Below are 23954 nucleotides of genomic sequence, written 5' to 3' on the forward strand. Positions count from 1 at the left end.
AGCTCTGCGCTATAGCTACACGAGAAAAGCTTCTTAAGGGTAGATAAAGCTTATGTGAAAACCAGTAAAGTATCTTTTCTTATTTCATTACTTTACACATATATGCACACAAAATTTAAAAACAATTCTGTTAATTTATTTGTCGAGATATACACAGACACACACATATATGTGTATATATATGTATATTTGTAACTAGAGAGTGAACTAGATAGAAAATAAACTTTAGAAACACATTTTTAACATGAATGATACATATTGCTCTAGATACATAATTTCAGCTTTGTAGAACAGACATTGGGATAAAAGCACAAAATATTTCAGAATGTCACCATGTACCTTTATAAAGGAATACACCTTTCATTTGAGATGTATCTTTCTATTTTGGATCATTTCTAAGCTAAAATCCTCTTTGATTATTTCTACCCCTTGATTTTCTACTGTCAGTAGTTCCCAGGGATTTGAAACATTCTAATGAATCTTCAACCAAACACCCTGGAATGCCTGAAAAATTAAGACAAATATTATTTAGGTTGTGAAATAGATGTTTTTTTTCTCCCTGAACTGACAGCACCAGCCTTTTCAGTGGCAGCACTCTTCCACATTTGCAGTGCTGCTCTCTTTGCTTCTCCTTTGTTTCAGGAAGTTCAGTGTCACAGAACTTGTGATAAACGTCAGAGATTTGTAAAAATAAGACCACCAGTAAGAGCGACAGAACTGAACACACAGAGATCACAATACACTCCTCTTGTCTTTCATCCTTATGATGCTCAGTCACATTTATAAGGAAATAAAAAGCAAAACTAAGAGTAGAAAAAATACTGTAGGGCCAGCACTCACAAGAAGTTAGAAAAGATGAACAGTTATGAAAAAACCCCTCATGTATCTTTGTATCAGCTACTTTAATCCTATTTCTCAACTTAGATTTTAGATGTACTCTTTAACAGAATATATAGCTGGCCCCTTTAAGAGGAAATAGGTCCAGCCAATTTGTTAGTAGCTGCTTAATTGTTTCCTGACAGAGTCTATATATAAAGCATCTTGCTCCCATAAAGATCGTAGCAACAGGCAGGAAAGAAGCAAAATTTGGAAACAAGAAGTAGGATAATGTGCTCATATCGTATCAGAATGTCTAACTCCAATCCATTAGTAACTAAGAGTGATCTAAAAAAAAACGCTAGTAAAGATAAGCATTTTTAAATCACCTGGCTGGAAAGTTGCATCCAGTAGTCCTAAAATAGTGTTGACTGAGAAGATTTCTGGCCCACTGATATTAATTTAGTGATGCTCAAGAAAGTTTTGAGGTCTGAAAAACCTATTCCACTAGTAAAATACACACATATGCATGTGCGAATATATACATATATATATATTCACATTCATCTAAAATATATTATGTTCACCTACATATATATGTAGGTGAACATGGTAATTATAGACCATCAGCCCTAGAAAAAGTAGTAAGAATGCTGATAAAGGATGCAGGAAAGAAAAGATGACATAATCAGCACCAGTGTAGCTTTCTTCCAGCAATCAAGTGGCAGAGACATAGGATGGATTTAATTAAAAGGAGTCACTATAAAAAGATCCCCACTCATGAATCTGAGAAAATTAAAATAAACTTTCCTTTGCTAAATGAAGTAATTTTTATGCCTCACATTAATCAAATGGCTAAAACCCAATATTTTCAATAAGGCAGAAAAGGAAAACTCTAGGAAGGTATGAAAACAAGGTGATAATAACTAATTCCCAAAGTTTAACTATGACCATAACAATGTACAGTCTCTTCCACTGAGGAGGCAACGGCTATGCTGACTAGCTGTTTTTCCCCTCCTACAGTGACCTTCATTCACTGTTGGAAATCTTAATGTTTTCCTGGGTAGTGAGGCACAGCATTAGCTAAACTAAGCTAGTTCTTTGCACCGCGCCCTATTCTTAGAATACTTCTGTTACTTCAGCTCACACACACGCGCATGCGCACACGCACACACACACGCGCGCGCGCACGCACACACACACACACACACAAAAACAAACAAAAAAAATTAACATTTTGAACTGTATTCTCAAAGGTTAGGATGACCACTCACCCCAGGCAAATTTAGGTACTTAATTGGTTGGAGATTCTGTACACTTATAATTGCAAAATGTCTTCACTTTGTGCATAATTTTCATTTAACTAAAAGTATGCCTCAAACATACTAAAATTCCATATGCAAAACACCACATTTCCGACTGCCCATTAGTCCTCCCATTATGGAATTGGGATAGAGAGGAGAAGTGGGAACAGTGTAAATTTATAACTTTTCTGTTTTTCTAGGGTATTTTGTCATTGAAGAAAAGGGTTCAAGTAGTTTCCTAATGAGGCATTTCACTGGAATGAGTAACATTTTACTGAGCATGGAGATTTATTGCCATTTCAGTCTTTCACCAATAAATTTTGGTATAAAATTCAGTACCAAATCTAACCAGGCAGGATTTGTTACTGAGGAAGCAAAGCCCCACATAATGATAGGGAAGGGAGAACAGCATTTAAATAGCTGTGTGAAGAGCTCACTGGGTGGGGGGAAGAAGGAACCACACAGTGGGGTTGGGTTACCTTGTCCCAGTCTTGAAGAGCAGTGAGGAAGAGGAAGGTATCTGTGCTGGTGAGCATGCAGTCAGTCTTCCCCTGTGGAAGCAGGAACTGCAGTAGATTGATATGAATTTGGCTTCCTTTGAAGGATTTTAACGCCGACCTCCTCTTTCTCCCATTTGTTACACCACAGGCATTGTCTGCTTTTAAGACAGACACTCAGATAGGATTGCAAAAGGAAGTGAAAAAATGTTCCTTGTAGAATACCTTGTACTTAAACTGAGGAAAGCAATAAGAATATGCCCAACTTCAGTCCAGATAGTGTTCCCTGGAGACATAAGAATAAACCCATTTAATTTAAATTCATCCTGTCTCAAGTGTCTTGCTGAATCTGATCAGAATTTATAGCAATAATCAGTCTATAGTTGATATTATGTGATAAATTTCATTTGCACTAGGGATTTCTCATTTTAAAGCACAGCTATATCAAAATAAAATATACACTGTGTACAACAATATTGCTACTTGGAAATTGATTAAAAATGTTTAAATTTTCAAACAGATTAAAATCCATATTGGAAAAACAAATCTAAGCTCTATGTTATAATAGCCCTCTGGGCACTAGCAAATATTAGGAGTACATTGTGCTAATTACTGTACACATACTGACACAAATCAAGATCAGAAAATAAAGAGAAATGGGACTCCAAATTAAGTATGTTTTGAACAAAATATATTGATGCAAAATAAATGGCAATAAGTAGAAAATAAAACTACTAGTGTTCTTTGAAAGATTTAGAATATGTCTTGTCAATTCAGAAGAGGATGGAATATTGTTATTAGCAGCTCAGTGAATATCTCCCTTCATTATGCATCTGTGGTCCAAAAACAAAGCTAGTATTATATTACAGAAAGAATAAGCTGAAAATTATTGTATGAATATTTTGTGTAAAACAACAGGGATGCCTCATTCAGATATTTTATACTCAAAATGGAGTTGTCTTGTCTCAGAAGGAAGTTGCTTAGAGAAGATTCAAAGGTCTCAAAATACAAACATCTCGTATATAAAAAGAGATTGAAAAACCTATATGATAATTTGCCTTAGAAAGGAGATAATTAATAGGAACAGTATTAAAGTAAATGAAATATTGAAAATTTTACATCATGAGCTTCTGTTTTACAAACTAAAAAAAATTGATTCAACTTAACTAAAAGTAGTCAACTTAAAGTTAAGACAGACATACAATTTTATTCATAGGATTGTGTCTGAGTTACAGAGTACCTCACCACCAATATTTGAGGAGATTCAGAGACAAGGAGTTTCTTCTGAAAACAAAAATATACATTCTTCTTATAAGGGATCATTGAAATTTGGAAGGCCTTTGGAAGGTATTAACACTCCTGATTCAGAGCTGAAGCTTTTTTTTACCTCTTTGAAGCTTCTGTCTCCAATCCAATACATTTGGCTTTTAACTCTCCAGAAGGATTTCTGCCCAGGTGTAAGTGAACCAATCTACAGGAGAAGACAGCCTCACACATTCAAAACCTTTATACAGTCTCAGAATAAACTCATCACAACCAATCTTTTAAAATATTTTTGGGGAGATTTCAGCTTCCACTTTATATCTGGGAGAAGCACAGTGAGTACTGTGAGAAGGATGAAAGTGCTTCTTTTGAAGACTGTAAGCTCACTGGAACAGGGACTCTCCTTTGCCAAATACATGCGCAAACATACTATGTTGATGGTGACAATAGTGTCAATATAGGCCATAATTTGCCATAAGGCAAGACACTTATGTTGGTGAAAGGAGTATCATTCTAATCTATATACTGATGACATTTTTACAAATATAATAATATATTTATTATATATTTATAATGAATATTGACATATAAACCAGTGGGAAACTCAGTTGTCTCTTCCTAGAACTGTTTTTAAGACTGTTTTGTAGCTTTGTTAACCGTTTTACTTCTGGATCAGCTCTACCCTGATGTTTTTCACTTCTGCTTCTTACATACCTAATTCCTGAAATAAGCAGAAAGCCTATTCCACATCTCCTGTGCATTTTCCTTCAAAGAAACCCCACCCCACAAAAAAAAAGACAAAACAAAACAAACAGAAACAAGCATCTCCCCCCCCCCCACCCAAATGATTAAACTTTGATAATGCTATTACTTCAATATCTTTCATGGAAATGTAATAAGCTTCTAAGACAATATAAACAAATATATATTATACACCTTTTCCCTCAAGCAAGTAAGCTACTTCTCTGAATCTGTTTTTCCCTGCTCCACTTCCTAGCAAATCTCGTAAAAATACAACATCTTATGATCTTCTATTAACTCCCTAAAGTCAATTTTCAAAGTTATGGTCAGGATTATATCTCGGCACGCTTCCACAGTGTCTTTAAATAGTAAACTGAGTGAAATGTGATGCTGGGAGTTCTTTATCCTTAGCATTACCGTATGAGGGAACTCTGGTCTGAACATGGTTGGATTCACACCTTAGTTCTACAGCTCTCCTCCAGGAAAGTTTTCTTCCTGAAAGTGTCAAATGATGTGGGGGAGAAACAACAATTCTGCCTGTCTCCAGATATCCTGGACAGGCCACCTGTGCTTCTTTGGTGCCTGTTGTGACCACAATAAATTGGCCAGCAAGCCCTTTTCAGAGTGAAGGGGTCTCACCACAGTTCCTGTATCTAAGGTGAATATCTTAAAATTTTTCTGGTGGAACTTAGTGTTATATTACCAGAAACACAAAACTTGGCAGTTGATCTGGACTTCCAGGATACAGAAGAATGATTTGGTAGCCTTGTGATTTCCTGAAATAAAAAAGAGTCTGCTTTGGTATATTTATGAGCTACTGCTGTTGCAAAAGGGCAATGAGAAAGAAAGAAGTGCTAAAGTAGATTTTCTGTACTGAAGTAGTGAAAGAGTAATTTAAGATTTTGCCAGAAAATTCTCTGAGATTAAAACTCGGTACAAAATCTGGCCAGATTATACAATCCAATTTCTTTAATCTTTTCATCCTGGTTAGTTAAAGATAAGTACCCAGATAAGTCTGTCATCTTTTCTATGAATTTGACCAGAAAATCTGAAAGCTTTGGCCATTTAGTCTATACAATATCCAGAGAAATTTGTATGTCAGAGTTCTAAGCTCATGTAAACTCCTTGACAAAGAGCTAAACATACTGCTAAAGGGAAATATTGACATTTTAATCTTCCCCTGTATAAAAAAAATAAAGACCCAAGCAAAATAAATAGACAAATAAATAAGTGATAAAAGAACGGCTACAATGCTGTCTGCACTGAAATAAACGAGGACTTTGTTATTCACTTCTGTGGGACAAAGCTTTCATCCAATTATTATGAATCCATATACACTGAAACCAAAAGGAAATATTTGTATGAATCCCAGTATACAGACTCTTGCTTCAGCAATATTTAATTTTTAAACTCAATTTACTCTTTTTTAATTTTTGTTTTGAAGGGACATACATCTAACTAGCAGTATACACGAGTTCTGTAATGCAATAACAAGACAGGTTTCTCATCCACTGATTGTAAAGTCCATGCCTACATGACTGGTATCAATCTATGGAAACCAAAGTGTCCATCTGTGATGCATTTTGAATAGGAAGATTGCATCTTGCTGAAGTTATATTGGATGTTGCCTATCCTCTTGTTGCCTGTTCAATCTCTACAAAACATAAAGAATTTCTTATGGGAAATAAATAGCTTATTACAGTAATATTTTTAATGTGCTTGTATCAGGAAGGGCAGTCAGCACTATGCGGTCAAGGAGACTGCAAGGTCAGAGTTTGTTAACTAAGATTTTCTCTTGTGATGGAGCAGAAAGAAAAGCTATATAATTTGCAAGCCCCAAACAAATAAAATGATCTCAACAAAGCTCTTTGATTCATGCACACACTGATTTTCTTTAAGTTTCTGTCAGAGAATGTTGCTGAATTAATTATTTCAGCAATGTAATATTCAGAACAGTTATCTAATATCAGAAAATACTACTTAATAATATTTTTTTACACAATTTAATGTTGTGTAATTCTATCTTAGTAGATCTTGTTATCTTCGATCTTAACAGATTCTTTGCCTGATGAGAACAAACAAACGTTATTTCATACTAAATCCAAATATTACATTATATATGAACTAGGCTGAATAAGAAAAATACCCTTAAATATTCAAATATAATAAGCTTTAGGATTTCCCATAGGAATTTCTAGAAGGAATAACTGGTATGATGACAGAGAGCGTCCAAATAATTGTTCTTTCAAAAGTACATATATACTTAAATGTACATAGTGCATTACAAAATTTCTGTGAAAGACAAAGAATCCAGGTCTAAGCAGAAACATATGCAAAAGAAAAATCCACATATTTTAGGAAAAAAAAACCAAACTTTTTTTGCTATGACTAGCATGTGCAGGCTTTAAAATGGCAACATTTGTCTATCAGCTACCTCTATAGCATCTATAGATTAAAGAAAATATACTCATCTTGGTATTGACCTTGCTGCTGCTGAAATCAGCAGCTTTGGTTTGACCTTACCATATATTGAAAACCCATGCTATGGCTGTCAGTGTTGTCATGGTCTTTGCAATCAAAATGCCAGCTCAGGCCTCAGCATTTTGGAGAAAACAAACTATTTGTAAATGGCAAAAAAAGACTTTGAAAGAATGTTTTTGTTTGTTTGTTTATTTAGTCGTTCTGGTCATAATCACAAAGAATAACTCATTTACTGCTGCCAATCATTTTTATTTTTTCTTTGTCTTTCTCTTGGGAGGCAGACATAGAAATCAATATATGCAAGAATGAATGGTTGGAGTATTAAGTTGTAATACGGAAGAGCCTGTGTTGCATACATAATTTAGAATTTACTGTGTATTTACACAGCACAAATATCTGTCCATGATCCTTTTTTTTTTTATTTTCTAAATGGTTACTGCTGTAACTTACTTCATGTATTATATATTATTGCTTACATGGCTAAAACCATTATCACAATGTACTCCCTTTAGACTACGTAATCAACTGAGTAACATTTAAACATTTCTGAAACAGTGAAATGCAAAGTCGTCGTAATAAACACTGCAGAGAAACTGCATGTTAAAAACAACCAATCCCCTGCCCCCCCCAACTAATGAAAGGATTTTTTTTTTTTTCCCACAAAAAGGAACTATGTATATGGTAGTTGTGGTAAAATCTCCAAAACACAGTCTTTGGGAGAAGAAATCTCAAGAATTCCTCACTAATTTCCTTCCCAGGCAGTCTGTTGCAGGCATGACCTACTAAGGCCGTCCATCCCTTAACACTGCACATCCAAGGATATGCATATGGCCTACACAGCCTCCTGCAGACTGGAAGCTTCAGAGAAACAGCAATATCCACTAGGTCTAGAGAGCTATTTGGGCATGCTGGCAGTACCATCTAACTACTACGTGCTCATATGTATACGTGGGAAAGGCTTATAAATTTACAAGCATCAGAGGTAAATCATAGACACAAAGGAATTCAGTGGTGGAGGCTGCCCCTCTTATCTCATAGCGCTTTCATGCAGGTGCTACCACTGCTTATCAATATAAGCCTTCAAGACCTAAAGCTTTCTCAGGAGACTGAGATTGCTCCAGCTGAGGTCCTTTCAAAAATGCTACTTATCTGCTCAGTATCTCCCTCTTGGTGCGTTGGGCATATCACTTCCTCCTTAGCTCTTAACGTGTGGTTGTCTGGGTAGCAGTCATCCTACATAATTTGGATCTGCTGGGTGAAGAGAATTAACTCACTTGATAAAGCTAAAAAAGGCTTCCTGGGTCTTATTATGAGCTGTTTTTAAATTTGACTTTTTCCTAATACACAGACAGAATGCTCCCATAAATTCCTGTTCACATACCATACAGTTTTGGATTTATTTCCTTTTAATTGCAGTTTCCTTTCTGATATATTTTGGTATTGGTGAAAGAAAGACCAGAATGATGATTATGTTTTTAAAAAAACAAAAGTTAGTTACTGAAGTCTTTAAAAGACCCATGCTATTATAATGCCATTGGTTTCTCTTATGGATATTGATTTACAACATTATGAATAAAGAAGAAATCGAAAGCCAGTGCCAGCAAGTGATCCATGACCCACTGCCATCATGGGTTTTGGGGGATTATATATGCAGTCCTGTGCATTACTTTTCTCCTGAAATGGTTTTGGAGGTCTTCAACAAGCTCTTTCTAGATCAAATCTGATACAGCGGATGTTAGTCCCAAGAGTTTAAATTTACCATTTATTAACCAGTATAGACAAAACAGTGCAGAGCTCTTACTTTTCAATTTTCTTATGTAGGAAACATCTGTGTCCCAGCTCCTATGGTGGAGGTTTTGTCTGATGCATCAGCTCATGCAATGAATGGTAAGCTAGGCTGCAGCTAGGGACCTTGACTACAGTCTTTTGGAAGGCATTGACTTCATGAGGACTGGGATTTCATCTTATATTTTAGAAGTCTGTGAATATTGATAATCTGGAATTATTCACAAAAAATAATAAACAGAACTGCCATCACCTAAAAGTTATAATATTGCAAAAGTTTTAGAAATATTTTAAACATTCTTTTTATTTTAAATGCACTATGAAGTTATTTTAATATCTGAATACGAGGATAGTAAAAAATTGTAGAGTATTATTTTGTTTCAATTTGAATAGTAAAGACATATAGCTTTTTATCCCTATATAGCTATTTATTCCTGCAAGACTTTTATTCCTATTAAAAAGTTCTATTTAATACAGAAAAATTATCTGGCAAAACAAACAGTAAAACCCATGTCTGTTGTAAGTTTCCACAGGCAAAGATTAAAAAGTGTATCTAGCACATTTGCCTCCCTATAGTAATGTTTGATTAGCTAGGGATAGGAAAAAATAGCATAAGCTCCAAATTTGACTTCTTTGTGCATACCACTAAAAGGTTTATTTATCTTCTGTCCTGGGGATTATTCTGATAACATACTTTTCCCTAAATAAGCCATTAATGCTTAGTATTTTAGATGGAACAAATGCCTCTTTCCTTGTTACAGTATAATCCTCTTCTTGCTCTATCTGGAAGCAGTAGACAAAAGCATGTATGCTCATATTTGTCATATGGATGATACTACTCACAAAGATCAATACAGGCAAAGCTATGTGTTTTTTGTTGTTGTTGTTCATTTGTTTGTTCTACCCAAACTGCAATATGTGTAACTCAAGCTTTAACGATGATAAAATTGCATTCTGTATTTGGTGGAAAATGCCACTGGAGGTGAAATTAATCAGACATATACAGAATGATACCACCATCTTTGTAATGAAGTTCCAGCAAAAAGCATGTAAAAATTACAAATAGCAGAAAAATGTATTAAAGTGTACAGTATATTGAAAAATTGTTCAAACTGTTAGAACAAAATTGTTTGATAAAATATTTTAATTTGTAGTCCCTTTACTGAACTTAAAATTTTCTTATGCTCACTTAAAAAGTCTTAACATGTTAAATCCTCTTCTATTTTCCCTTTTTACTATAACAGTACTAAGGTATATTCTGCCCTTATGACATGAATATAATTTCAAAAAGAAAAGCTATTGTATAATCTCTTAATAACAGAATCAGTTTAGTGTCAGTCCAGATATATATCAGTCTCTTCAAAATTGATGAAATAAATCTTAATCCTGCAAAGAAATTCTTTCCCTAGGATGTTGATTATTTTTATACTGTATAAAAACAATTAGATTTATTAGCAGTTGGAAATTGCTAATTTTATTCAACATCATGGGCATCCTGAAACACTGCTACTTTTGCAGATACCTCAGTTATCACAAATTTTATTTCATTCAAGCGGTCCCAAGGCTTTAGTAAGAGAAATCAATGCTAAATGGATACACTTTAGACAATGGATTTATCATCAGTGCCAAGACTTACTAGGTCTTTTTCTACCTTTGAAATAAGGTTCAGAATTCTGTAGCATGCCTCTTTCTACAGGTTGTAATATTTAGTATATGAAGTACGATGATATTCTTAAAGCAGTCCCATAGAGAATTAACAAAACTATATGTTACTTTAACAAATAAAAGAACTCTAAGTAAAACCATTAAGAGAGATATATTTTTAAAGATTTTTTTCTCAGCATCTTTTGAATGAGACTCTACAGACCCACTAAAGTTGCTAAGCATAGATATTCTGTGTGTTTAGTAGAATCTTTTCCACTCACTGCAGTGGAGGAAGTCAACAGTCTTGCAGGACAAAGACTTATGATAGCTATAAACACAGACTGCTAAACTGTACTTTTCCCATTTGATTAAAGTAATATTTACCTTCTATGACAATAAAACAGATGGACCAGATATGCAGGTGCAAACACCAAGCGTTCCTGTCCTAGTTAAACTACGTGATCTGTACAAGCCAAAACCCCCAAGCAAACAGATACACTATCATTCCAGGAATAGAACTATTCTGAAGCTGCCATAAAAAGGAAGGGGAGAGCAAAGCCAGGGGCACGCAAAAGCATTCATGTGAAATGGCTAAATGTGCATGACCCTTTACGTACCCTCATGATATTCATGAGTTCCAAGAATCTTCCAGATCTCTACCCTTCCCTTTCAAAAAAAGAAAACCAAAGCCAAACCTACTATGATCCAAAAAAAGAAAGTCTGGAGAAAGAAATTATGAAATTCTGCTAAACTTCCTTTTTCCTTGATTATTAGACATTTTATCCTATATTTTGTGTTTATTTTATCTCTAGGAAAGAAAAAAAGAAAAGGAAACCTTTATAAGGAAAGGCTGTAAAACTAATTGATGAAGAAATGTTGCCAGAAAGACATTACAAGTAAGCAGAGAGTGTTGGGTACTAATAGCCGGACTGATAAACAAAGAAAATCTTGTCTTCCAGCATAAGGATAAAGAATTGCCAAGTGGCAGGTTGAGTTAGCTTTAAGAAGGAAAGTTAACACAAAAAGCAAGAACACTTTATTTACATAAATAGCAGTGGCCATGACATGTGGGTTTGGGTCAATAAAGATAGTAATATGGCTGAATACCAAACATAATAGTTTATCTCAGTTTTTATTAAGGAACTTTTCTAAGATATAGCAAACTTGGGCTGGAAGGGACTGTAAGATGTCACCTCCCTGATCCAAGGCAGGGTCAACAGTAACTGCATCTGGGTCATTCCTGACAGGAATGAACTTGTCATGAAAACTCTTTCAGTGATTAACAACTCCTACATGTAGACTGCATTTCTTGCTGCATTTTTAGCCAATTACTTCATCTCCTATCTGCAGTGGATGGGGAGAATAATTTATTTTCTTTCTGAATCTGTTTGATATATGAAAGATTCATAGTAGGAATATACTTTATATCTATGAAGGCTTTTATCATGTATTCTCCCATTTTTTGTTCTGTAGACTTATCTTCCCAATTCTTTCTTCTTTTATTAAAGTTCATATTACCAAGCCTTCTTTTAATTCTCAGTGGTGTGCTCTTTGAAATAGTCCAAGTCTTTCTTGCTAAGAATGCTTAAAACTGAACCTGGTAGTCCAGGTGCATATGCACCAACATAATTCTTTTAGCATTATCTAGTCATTTTCAAGAGCTTTCTCTCATTTTGCGTTTTGGGCCTCAAAGGTAGCATGTATATTCTTTACATGCAAGTCAGCACCTCCTCCTTTTTTTTTCCTTCTTATGTTAAACAAACTGTGCTGTTCTTTCTTAATGTTCTAGACACAGGAATTTTGTTAGGTCATCCTTCCAGTTAAGTTAGTCTTGATTCTCTTATTCCCCATTCATTTGTCATTTCTACGGTTCTACACAGAAGAGAAGGAAGGATGGACATTGAGAATGAGGTCGCTACCACATCTGAGGGAAAAATAGCAATAAACAAAAATTTAAAAAAAATATTCAAATCATTGGTTATGGCTAATATTCTCATAATTTTGAAAGAAGGAACACCTGATGGTCCTGTAAAGATGGTCCTGTAGCAATGATTTTTAATAAACTGACTGCATCTCACTGCATTGGTGGCATCTTATCACTGGAGACCAGGCTTGAATGCTTAAGAAAGAAAAAGAACAATTTAGGCAGTTGAGACCAGTAAGTCTGACATGTGTAATATACAGATATGGGAACACTTCTGAAGGAAAAAAAACCCTGGTTTTAGACACAGAGGTGAACTGAAATGAGGAAAAAAAAATGTCCAAATACAGTTGCCTGTGTTGCAAATTCTGAGGCTGAAAGAATCCTGCTAGCTTTATTAATGAGGGGAATAGCGTGACCACATGTAAATATTTAAACATATATAGTTTTTTCAAAAAAAAGATTAAAACAATGGTTAATTTTCTAAAGTTTACTCAAGAGAAAATTAACTCACATGGGTACTGGACTGAAGACAATGGTCTCTGCATGGAGACAGCAGGAGCAAGGTTAAGTTCACTGTTGTTTCTCTTACAGTTAAAAGCAAATGTAATGAGAATACATTATTAAAAGTTTATTCAGAAGTTTTGTTTTTACATTTTTCAAGCTCATCCTTACACATTGAGGAAACTCAATCACCTCATGAAAGCAAATTCAGTGCGAAAAAAATATTTGTTTCCTATTACCCCAGTTAATTGTTTCTTCATGACTAAGACAGTTTTTAAATGAGAATAATATTAGCTAGATATACATATAAGCATCTCTTCTGCACCGCACAAACATTGGGCTGTTTGATTTGTACAGTTATTACTGCCTTCTGCATCCCTCACACTCTTGAGAGTAAAACTGCTTTATTCTTTTTATGGTGATTGACTCTAATTTCCTATTTGTAAACATTCAACCAGTACGGTGAAGACTCAGTCTGTGACACTGAACAAATTCACATCTTTAAAAGAGGACTTCTGACACATTAAATACCATATTGTCCCACCTTTGCAGGTGACACCAAACTAGGGGAGCAGTCACAATATGCTCGAGGGCTGAGCTGCCATCCAGATGACTCAGGCTGGAGGAAGGGGCTTACAGGAATTTATTGAAAAGACAAATGCCAAGTCCTGCCCCAGGGAAGGAAGAACCCCTGCAATGACACAGACTGGGGATGAAGGGGCTGGGGAGCAGCTCTGTGGAGAGGCCCCCAGGGGTCGAGGTGGGCAGTATGCTGAAGGAGAGCCAGCGGCGTGCCCTGGCAGCAAAGGGGCCAGCTGCACCTGGGCTGGATGGGCAGGAGCACAGCCCGTAGATGGAGGGAAGGGATCATCTCCCTCTACGCAGCACTCGTCAGGCCACGTCTAGAGCACAGTGTCCAGTTTTGGGCCCCAGTACAGGAAAGGCATGGACAAACTGGAGTGCGCTCAGCAGAGGGCCCCAAGGCAGCTGGGGCTGGAACGCTTGCCCTTCCAACCTGAATTATCCTATAATCCTATCAGTTGAAATAAAGGGGAAAAATGGAAGCTCAGGGAAAACTTTGAACTATAGATTGATCGAGGGGAGTAACGTTACATACTTGTCCTGCTCGTACAGTCTTCCCTAGACACCTACTATAAGCCTTTATCTGACATAGCTCTTTTGTTAGGTTAAGACTGTTTAAAGCAGTGGTAAATATATGTAAGCTTTGAAAAGCTTTACAATAACACAAAGTAGTGCAAATACAAAATAATTTTTATTTAGGAAATAAATATTTCATTAAAAATAATAGCGTATGCCATCTGTTAATTCACTGCTTTATTTTCCAGCTCTGACTGTCAGAAGACAATCTTCAGTGTGATTAAGTCTATTTCTCTAGAATTGCACTTTATTGCTCTACCTTTCTAAAAACTTTAGTCTGTAGTCACTGTTAGACTCTCATTTGTAGCATAATCTAACTGTGTAATAACTCACTTTTCCTGATCTCTTTTGTTTATGATCGGGGAAAGCAAACAAATCCAAAAATTCTGTGCAAGAGCTGCCTACCAAATTTTAGTTTGCTGACCTGTCCTTTTAACCCTGCCTTTGTTCTTTTTCTTATTGACCCTTTGCTCCTTCTTCTGTTTCTGAAGTCTTATTTGGCAGTTTTTAACCTTCAGTGTAAAATTCAGATTTGGCACCTCTGAATAAGAAAGTAATAAATCTTGTATACGGTCCTTGAGAGCTTCAGCCTACTTTCCATTTTTTCTCAAAGTTAACTTTTTGGAATCACAAATGTTTGTTACAGGTATTTTCAACATTTCTTTTAATCTGAAAAGAACCAACCTGCTATTTCTTAAGGCAAGATTCTTTTTCACAGACAGATCTTCTATAATGTCTTCACCACCTACCAGAAACAACACTATAATGCAATTTGCTTTTCTTGCTTTAATGTACCACGTAGAAAAAAACTGGCAGTAGTTATTTCATCTCTAACTATCTGGACAAAGGAATTAGGAATAGTGACCTCTGATTTTTTTTAAGATGACAGCTGAATAATTTCAAGGAGTTAATTCAAGTGGCCAAAATACCATGCATATGAGTTTAAGAAAGAAATGACAGAAAACTTAATAAATTCAGACTATGAGGATGCAATTCAAATTCAGATTCAGAGTCATTTAGGTTATCCTAAAGTATTTAGTCAGATGAATTGCTTTCTAGATTCCACTAACAAGGGCAAAATCCAGTTGCTTTTTCATAAGCATCTTGTGCCATTTGAGGTGCTTTGGAGTATCCTGCCTGGTTTCTAGCTTTCATTTCAGAAGTCTTTCCTTTAGGGCTTGTGCCTTATTTGCCAGCTTCCTTTAGATGTCTCCAATGTGCTAGGGCATCTCAAACAGCCCTAAATGCCTGTTAGGCAATTCCTGTTAGGAAACTACTTCCCAGCTCTGATCTCCACTGAGTATAATGGAAGCACCTCACTGACACATAGAGATAAACAGAATATGGTCTGAAATATACCATGATTCTATCAAAAGTAAAGGCAAATGTGTCTTCATTAAGACAAAAGATCTTCTGCTGGAATATAGAAGATCTGGTCCATCTGGGCTTCAGGTAACGTAGCTGATCTTGTAGCAACTGGCAATTTTGTAGTTAAACTGGGAAAGATAGAGAACTGATAAAGAAAGGATGAAAGTGGTTTGTTCTGAGAGGAAATTTCTGGGGTTATGAGGAGGTTCAAAAGGAGTTTCTGATATTTTGCTTTTAGGACCAATCTTATTTAGTACTTTCTTTACTGACCTTGGCAAAAAACAAAGTTTGTGCTAATGATATTACCTATGAAACATAACTGAAAAAACATTTTGCTATTAAATTTCCCTCCCTTTCTTTCATATATGGTATGAAGACAATTAGGTATTTTCTTACATAAGAATATATGGGTTTTTCAGAGGGGATTTCTGATATGTTATGGGAGTTCTGCAGATGGAAACAGATGTCAGACAAGAGTGCAAATTATCACAGAGTGATTAAGCCACCATTGTGAACTGATCTGCTCCCCCCAAAAAAGCAGAGGCAGCTTATGTTGGAAAAATATTTCATTAGAGAAAGAATATTACTGATGTCATCGTAAAAAGCAGTAAAAAATCTTTATTTTATAACTTTCCCTTGATCTTCATTTGAGAAAGATGCATTCAAATTTGAGGTGGCACTGAAGAAGTCTTAAAATGATGCAGAGAACTAGGGATTATTTTATAAAAGGACAGAGCAGCTCCCTGTAGAAATGACATATTGAACACCAGAACCTGGACATTTGCATAGCATGCTAGGCTGCGTTAGTTAGTAGCTGATATGGCTATAAAGAGAACACTAATTCTGCACGGTAAGGAAGAGATTTATCTTGAAGGATCTTTTTTTGTTTAGTCTAGCAAACGCAAACTGATCAGGGACATGATTGCCCTGTTTAACTACATATTTAATATCAAAAAAACAAAACAGTTATTTAAACAAACAGGCACTGTTGATATAGGAATAAATTAGCTGGTCAGGAATACATTTAGTTTGGCAGGAATACATTTAGTTTGGGAATTGAAAGGATGTCTGACCATTAAATTCTAACCATTCTCTCTATGGTGTCATGCAGGTAGTGGGGAGGGAGAGAGGCAAAACCACATAGGCAGTTTTAGGACAAAACTTGATGAGTTTTGAAAAAATGAATTCAATTGGCTGGCAGCAGTAGTTGATAATCTAGAAGGTGCCTCTTCTATCTTCTTAAATTACTCACTGGCTTAGTAATTGCATATGATCAATTTGGATAATGCGTTGTTTTTGCTTAAACTTGTGCTTAATGAAATATCCTAAATTTGAATTATTGTTTATACAAACTCAGTTTCTCTTCGCTTATTACGAAGAAAAAGAAGCTGCAGAATCTCTGCAGTCAGATAACTAGGTACCTGTATTAAACAAATGCAATTGTCCAAAGCAATCTTGTTAGAAGAATTCATATATTTTCCTTTAAAACAATTTCACAGAATGTCATTCCATAATAGTGAATCTTTTTTTCAAGGACTGTTACAATCTTTTATAGCTTTTCAAATGGAAAATTGAGGCACATATATATACATACATACATACATACATACATATATATATATATATATATATATATAAATGTTTGGTAATTAAAAAAATTGAATGAATTGTTTATAAGACTACTGATCAATGATTAGTCAGGTTAAGGGGATTGTATTTGTCTTTAGAATTCACTTTATTTTACTCTGAAACTACAGATCTTAAACTGCCTTAATAAGCTCAATTTTCAGGATGCTGTCTGGAGGAAAAAAAACCAAACTTGTATGGATGCAACAATGGCCTTCACATTCAGCTTGGAAATAATCATAATTTATTCATCAAGTTTACCTTTGATTATCTTCTTACATATAACTCTATGTGAAGATCCAGAGAAAACTGATGATTTTTGGAATAACTCTTCTCCTTAAGAAATAACGATATACTTTGTGCGTAATGAAATGCTCAAGACTAAGTCACTAAGACACTTGAAGGCTCAACAGCAACTTTAGTTTTCCAATTCCATGTTCTTTCACAGGTTCCATATGTTTATTGGAAAAGTGACCAATTAGTAAAGTCCAAATTTCTATGAGAAAGCAGACATACATTGATTAAATCCCATAACGGCTGAGCTTCTTAGAACAAAATTACTTGTTGTTGTCGTTGTCGTTGTCGTTGTCGTTGTTGTTGTTGTTTTAATAACCATGTTAAATTGTTAACATCTCTCTTGCTATTAGGTAGTTGCTGGGACTTTGAAGTGGTCTTCTCATAATGACTTCTCCAGACAGTTTATGAATTCTACACTTGCTGGTGGACAGAGGAAAAGAAGGATTAATCCAGGCAAGAGAAAGGGACCAGAAACTCCGGACTTCTTATTTTTGCCTGAGTACTCTAACATAGTTCTCCTTTATGGCGTTCTCAGCTCCTTTTGGCCCTAGCACTTTTGCACATATAATTTCATTGGAGAGGTTGAAGAATAAGAGGAAAACAGGAGAAATTAGTCCCAAATCCAAATAGAGGTTATGATGTACTTTCGGGATATAGAAGATAAACGTTGATATAGAAAATCAAATCCATGTGGGCTGTAAAGGTTTATAAATATAAGTTTTCCATTTCCTGGGCAAGTGTTTTAGTTAGTATTATTATCAGTTTTAATTGGTATTATAATTATGCAAGATATTAGCAATGACATCTCCTTAAAACATAATCACAAAATAAGAAAGTCTTTCATTTCCTACTGAAAACATAATACCAGGAAAGGGTCCAAATGGAAAGCTCAATCTTCCCATGTAAAAAAAAGCAAAAATTGCACACCACACCCTTTAGTGTTTCCTAGCCTGCAAACTAACTGGTGTGAATTCAGTGTAGATGCCTACTTGGGTCCCTTTTGGGGGAACAGGGAATATAAATTTTGAACTCCATATTTTGAATTATTCTCTTCAACTCAGGCACCTGAGCATCACATTAAACAAGTTTCCTTATGGATATGGTCGCAGGAACTGCCTTGAAAATGGACTTTCACTATTTGCAGTCTCAATATAATCTCGCTCTATGATATTATTTCAAAAGTAATAATGAAAATTCTCATTTTGAAGAATGTGGGTAGGTATCAGACACCATGACCAATAAAAGTTGATGGTTCAAAGAAAGAGCGGACTGTAAAAACTCAGAGGACAAAGGGACAGAGTGATCAGCAGCTGAAACACATCTTGCGCTTTGATGTGAGAACATCAAAAGTGAGGCCAGGAAGGAAGTAGGAACTAGAAAACCCATGAATAAAGTTGCAGAAAAGAGGTGTTATGAGTGAAAAAAACAATTTTAAGTCTTTACTATTCAAGTTGCGTGTGAGAAATCACCACTCCAGTTTCTCAGTCAACTTTCAGCCAGATTTATTTATCAGGTCTTTGGAGAAACTGGGTGTATCCAGATGCATGCCTCCAAGACTTGCCCAAACCTGACAGTAGTCAGTGGATAATCTTGAACTGATTTTCATAATTTGGTACATTTTATAATGCTTAGAAGCTCAGATCATTTAAAAAAAAATCTAATTGATGCAACAGTTTGAGGGATCCAGATTAAAAATCGTTATGTAGCTACATGTAAATTGCATCTAACATCAGTAGGGATTTACCTGAATAAACCAACTTTGCCTGACTACTTCAAAAAACAAACTGAACCCCTTCCCCACCTCTCAAAAAATAGTAAACAAAAACCCTCAATCCCTAAACTTTGCCAGCCTTCACAGATATGCTTCAGTGTGTCAGGAACACTAAATGAAATTTCCATGTGAAGCAGCACACTCATTTTTCATACCTCAGCATTTAGTTACTCTGTGATAATGGTGCAAACAACTAGCAAGAGGATAGCAATACTTTTCACAAGACAAAGAAAGCATTTTTCATTAAAAATAAAATGGCCGTTCTGTGCAAGAAAATGCTTTTTGTTTAACATACACATTTAATTAAAACATCACCGGCAATTTTTAACATTGTTCATAAACATATCTAACATTTGGTTTATGCAACATGGAATGACTCATTAAAATGAGCAAGGAGCACCTGCAAATACTGATGATTTAAATTTTCTTGACTTAACACACTTTTCCTGTTGCTACTTTAATTTTTAGCAGTACTGTGCCTGATATTTTATCTGCTTTGCCACTGGCACTTACTCAAAGCAGGAATGGAATTCAAACAGCCTCATCTTCCTACTGATGGTATTAACATGTATTTACCTAATATCAGATCTTCAACAATAACAATAATATCACATTTCTTTTATACTCAGAGCTTGCCTACTTTCCTGGTTCTTCAGCTGAGAGTTTGTTTGTTTTGCACCTTTAATTTTAGAGACAGTCATTTTCATGTCTGCAAATATCCTTTTTCTTCAGCGTTTTTGGTTGATTGGTGTTATAATGTTGTGGGATTTACTTTTTTTTATTACTTGTATTTCTTCTCTTGGAACCTCTCACCTTATCTCTATGGTTATAGAATCCTACTGTGTTTCCAGCACTTTGATATTTCAAAAACACTGGCTGTTGCCTGTTACTGTTTCTGAAAACTTGCCCTACTTAGGAACAAGTAGTAAGACTATCTTCATAGCAACGATAAAATTGGTTTATTTTTCTTTTAATTACAGTATATGCTTTTCTTTTTGAACAGATTTGTTGAACATAATTAAAATAAAGAGCAATCTAACTCTAAGCAAGCTGAAAACTCATATACTTTAGTGTTATTTGTCTGCTTTTTTTTTTTTTTGAAGTGAATGGAGGAAGGAAAAAAGCAAGGTAATTAGCAGAGGAGTGAGAGGAATAACTGTTTAAAATAAAAAACAAAATGAAATTATTAAAAAACAAATCACCCACCTATGAATATAGTAGGTCTATTTCTCCTGTCCTTACTAGTTAAAAATAAAATAATAATAATAATAATAATAATAATAATAATAAAAAAGATTGGCTTTATAGAATCTGACTGCAAAAATTCACAAATCCTACTCAGAGAACAGGGTATTAAAATATCTTCCAACAAATGTCCAAATCTAATGTCCTTTCTGCATCAAAAGGCATTGGCAATAGGAGCATGAAGAGGGGACCAAAAGGCAAAGGATATGCTGGGAAGAGGATCTGAAAGAGCTTGGGTCTACACCTGTGGGAGTGGCGTGGGCTCCCTGCTTTGGACCTTGGCGAACAAAAGAAGAGGAGGCTGCTTGCCAAGTGGAGGACGGGCAGCTCAGTTCAGGGGAGAGCTGGAAAATCATGCGGGGACGAGATTTCTCCTGAGGCACAGAGTAATTTGTGGTTCAGGAAACAGACACGATTTCTACAACCAGTTTGACTGAACTGTCTCGAGAGCAGCCCCAGTCCAACCTGCTGTGTCCAATTAACCTCTCTTTATGCAGCATACTCTTTGTGACAACGACAGGCAGAGAAGCACTGCTGCTTTAGTGGAGCTTCTTCATTCAGCTTGAGGAGAGATGGGCTGGTTGATGCCCCTTACCAGCACATAATTGAAATTCAGCCTCTACTAGATAACCTACAGGAAACAACTAAACCACTCCATGAAGTTTGTAAGAATCCGTTCCTTGCCTGCGGATAATGCAGCTGTTTTGTCAAACTTCTGAATGAGTTTGAAGAAGAAGAGTGCAGAGTAAGGGACATTTTCACTGACTATGGCAAGTGACTGTAAAAATGCAGTTTATTTTCTGCTGTTTAGAAGACAAGTGGTTACGGATGTTAAACTGCTGGTATCTTTCCAGGGACATGGATAAGTGCATATAGACTTGCTGTCTGGAGTTACTACAATTATGGAAAAAAATTTAGTTCTAGACACATAGCCTCACAAATTAGATGGCCAAAAGGCCATTTAATCTAACCTCCAGTATACTATAACATAGGACTTCCCTGAATTAATTGCTGTTTAAACTGGGACACATAGAAAAAAAAATCATTGAAAAGAAAAAAAAAAGAATCAATAAAACTATGACAAAATTTGTATTTAGTTCCAGTAGTTAATTACTTTGATAATCAAAAAATTCCTCTACTGTTAAGTCTAGTCAGAATTTGTCTAGATGTAAATCCTAGTAGATTATGTTATACCTTTATCTGCTAGAGTAAGTACCTTCCATTGTCCGAATTTTGTTTTCTGTGTAGATACTTCTAGACAAGGATCAAGCTACCCCTTGGTCTTCTCCTGGCTCATGTTACCTGTATATAGTAGGGTTTCTGACTGACATCAATAGGAAAGTAAAAGGTAAACCTCTAGGGAGTACGTAGCCCAGTGGAAAAAGGACTAAGTTTTACGGAGAAAAAGTCATTTAACTAAGCGATAGGATAAGAAACCTCAGAAAGTTGCAGGCCAGTGTGGTTCAAATCAGAGCCTGTTCTGAGTAGGCAAAATAACCTGAAATTTCTAATATACATAGTTTTGTAAAAACCTTGTTTAGATAAAATCAGAATAGTTCATTTTAATCAGAAGATATTTCAGAAAAACTGGTTAATGAGGATTAGCTATAAGACTCATTAATGTAATTAAAGAAAGCAATAAAATACAGCACCATTAATTCATTGTAGATTATTGTACATGTAGAATCAAAGGATCATAGGCTAATTCAGGTAGGAGGGGATCTCAGGAGGTCTCTAGTCCATCCCACTGTCCAAAGCAGGGCCAGCTCTGAGGCCAGACCAGGCTGCTCAGGGCTGTGTCCAGGTGGGTCTTCTTGAAAACCTCCAAGGACAGAGATGGCACAACCTCTCAGGATAACTTGCTCCACTGCCTGACTGTCCTCATGGGGAAAAAAGTTTCTCCTTATATCCTTATATATAACCTATATATAAGAGCTTGAACCTCTTGTGTTGCAACCTTTGCCTGTTCTCTCTCTCCCTCCTAGCTTGCCCTGCTGTGAGGAGCCCAGCTCCGACTCCTCGATGACCCCTCATAGGCACTGGGTGGCTGTTTGGTGCCCCTGAAGCTGTCCCTTCCCGAGACTGAGCAAGACCAGCTCCCCCAGCCTCTTCTCACGGGGCAAGTGCTCCAGCCCTCACCACTTTGGGGGCCCTCCAGTGAGCTCACTCGGGTTTGTCCATGTCTTTCCTGCACTGGGGGACCCAAAACTGGGCACAGTACTCTAGATATGTTCAGTAAAGAGGGCTGTGCTCCTCTTAATGCAGCCTAGGATATTGTTGGCCTTCACTGCTACAGCACACTGATGGCTCGTGTTCTGCATGCTATACACTAGGATCCCCAGGCCCTTTTAAGCAGAGCTGCTCTGCAGAGTGTCAGTCATGTGTATGTATCACGTATAGTTATAATTTATGAGTAGATAAATTGGCTATTGTGAGATAAAAGGATAAAATAACTTTTTTGACTGCTTTCCAAGGTGATATTGTACTTATCAGCTTTCATGTTGTTTCTAATATACAGTTATTTTGAGCTTGGAACCTGTTCTTTCTATAACTAATCTTTAATTCTATTACAAGAGAAAGATAACTCATCATTTGTTCAAGTTATTCAAACACATGTCCATATAATAACTTTGATAAAAAAAAACAAAATTAAAAAAAAAGTAGAATTTCACTAAACAGATACAAATTAGTGAGGTAGTCATGAGTTTGTTTTGATATAAGCCAAAAGCATTGCAGCACTATCTTTCCTAGACAAATTTTCTTCATGACTTACTGATTCCTTTAAGTACATTTGGAAATTGAGAGTTATCGGTAAGGGTGTTTTAATACACATTGTTTATACTCTCTGTGTTTTTACTGGTTATTTAGCAGTTGCATTTCATGACCAAATTTGCATCCTTTTGGGTTACAAGGTTTAGACAGTTTCCTCTTGGACTGCGCTTCAGCTATTTATGACATTTGTTTTTTTGGTTACATTACTCAGTGAGGTTGGAGTTTGTTTTTTTTGTTGTGCTAGTTGATGAAGTCAGAATTTGCTTTCACATCAGCTCTGAGAAGGACTTTCACATTTGGAGTGGAGCAGAGTTCTGCTTTTTCTGAAATACTTAGCTGTTTTCCCTGTGCTCTCCTCTAACTTCCTCTATTTTGTCTTCCCAGGCTATATCCTTCACAGTTGTTATCCCTTTGCTACTTGTGAAAGCCATGCAGTAGAAGCATTTGTGTGTTACTTTGTTGATCGCCATACCAATAGCACATCTGCAACAACCGAGGCTTTAAACCACTGAGATCCAAGGAAATATGTTTGCCTTGTGTTTGAAGTACAGTAACAAAGCACAAAGCCTTTTGAAAGCACAGGCCTTGCAAAGCAATGCTCCTTAACTGGCTGCATTACTTTGAATCACAAACTGCATCAACTCTTGCAAGCTCATAGTAACCAGAAAGAGTTGGCTGAATTGTAGAAAAAGAACTTTATATTTCAAGCTTTCCCCCCCAAACTATTGCCTTTTCACAAAATGAGTCAGTTAATAAAACTT

This window comes from Apteryx mantelli, chromosome 1 (assembly GCF_036417845.1).
Source record: "Apteryx mantelli isolate bAptMan1 chromosome 1, bAptMan1.hap1, whole genome shotgun sequence".
Taxonomy (NCBI): Eukaryota; Metazoa; Chordata; class Aves; order Apterygiformes; family Apterygidae; genus Apteryx; species Apteryx mantelli.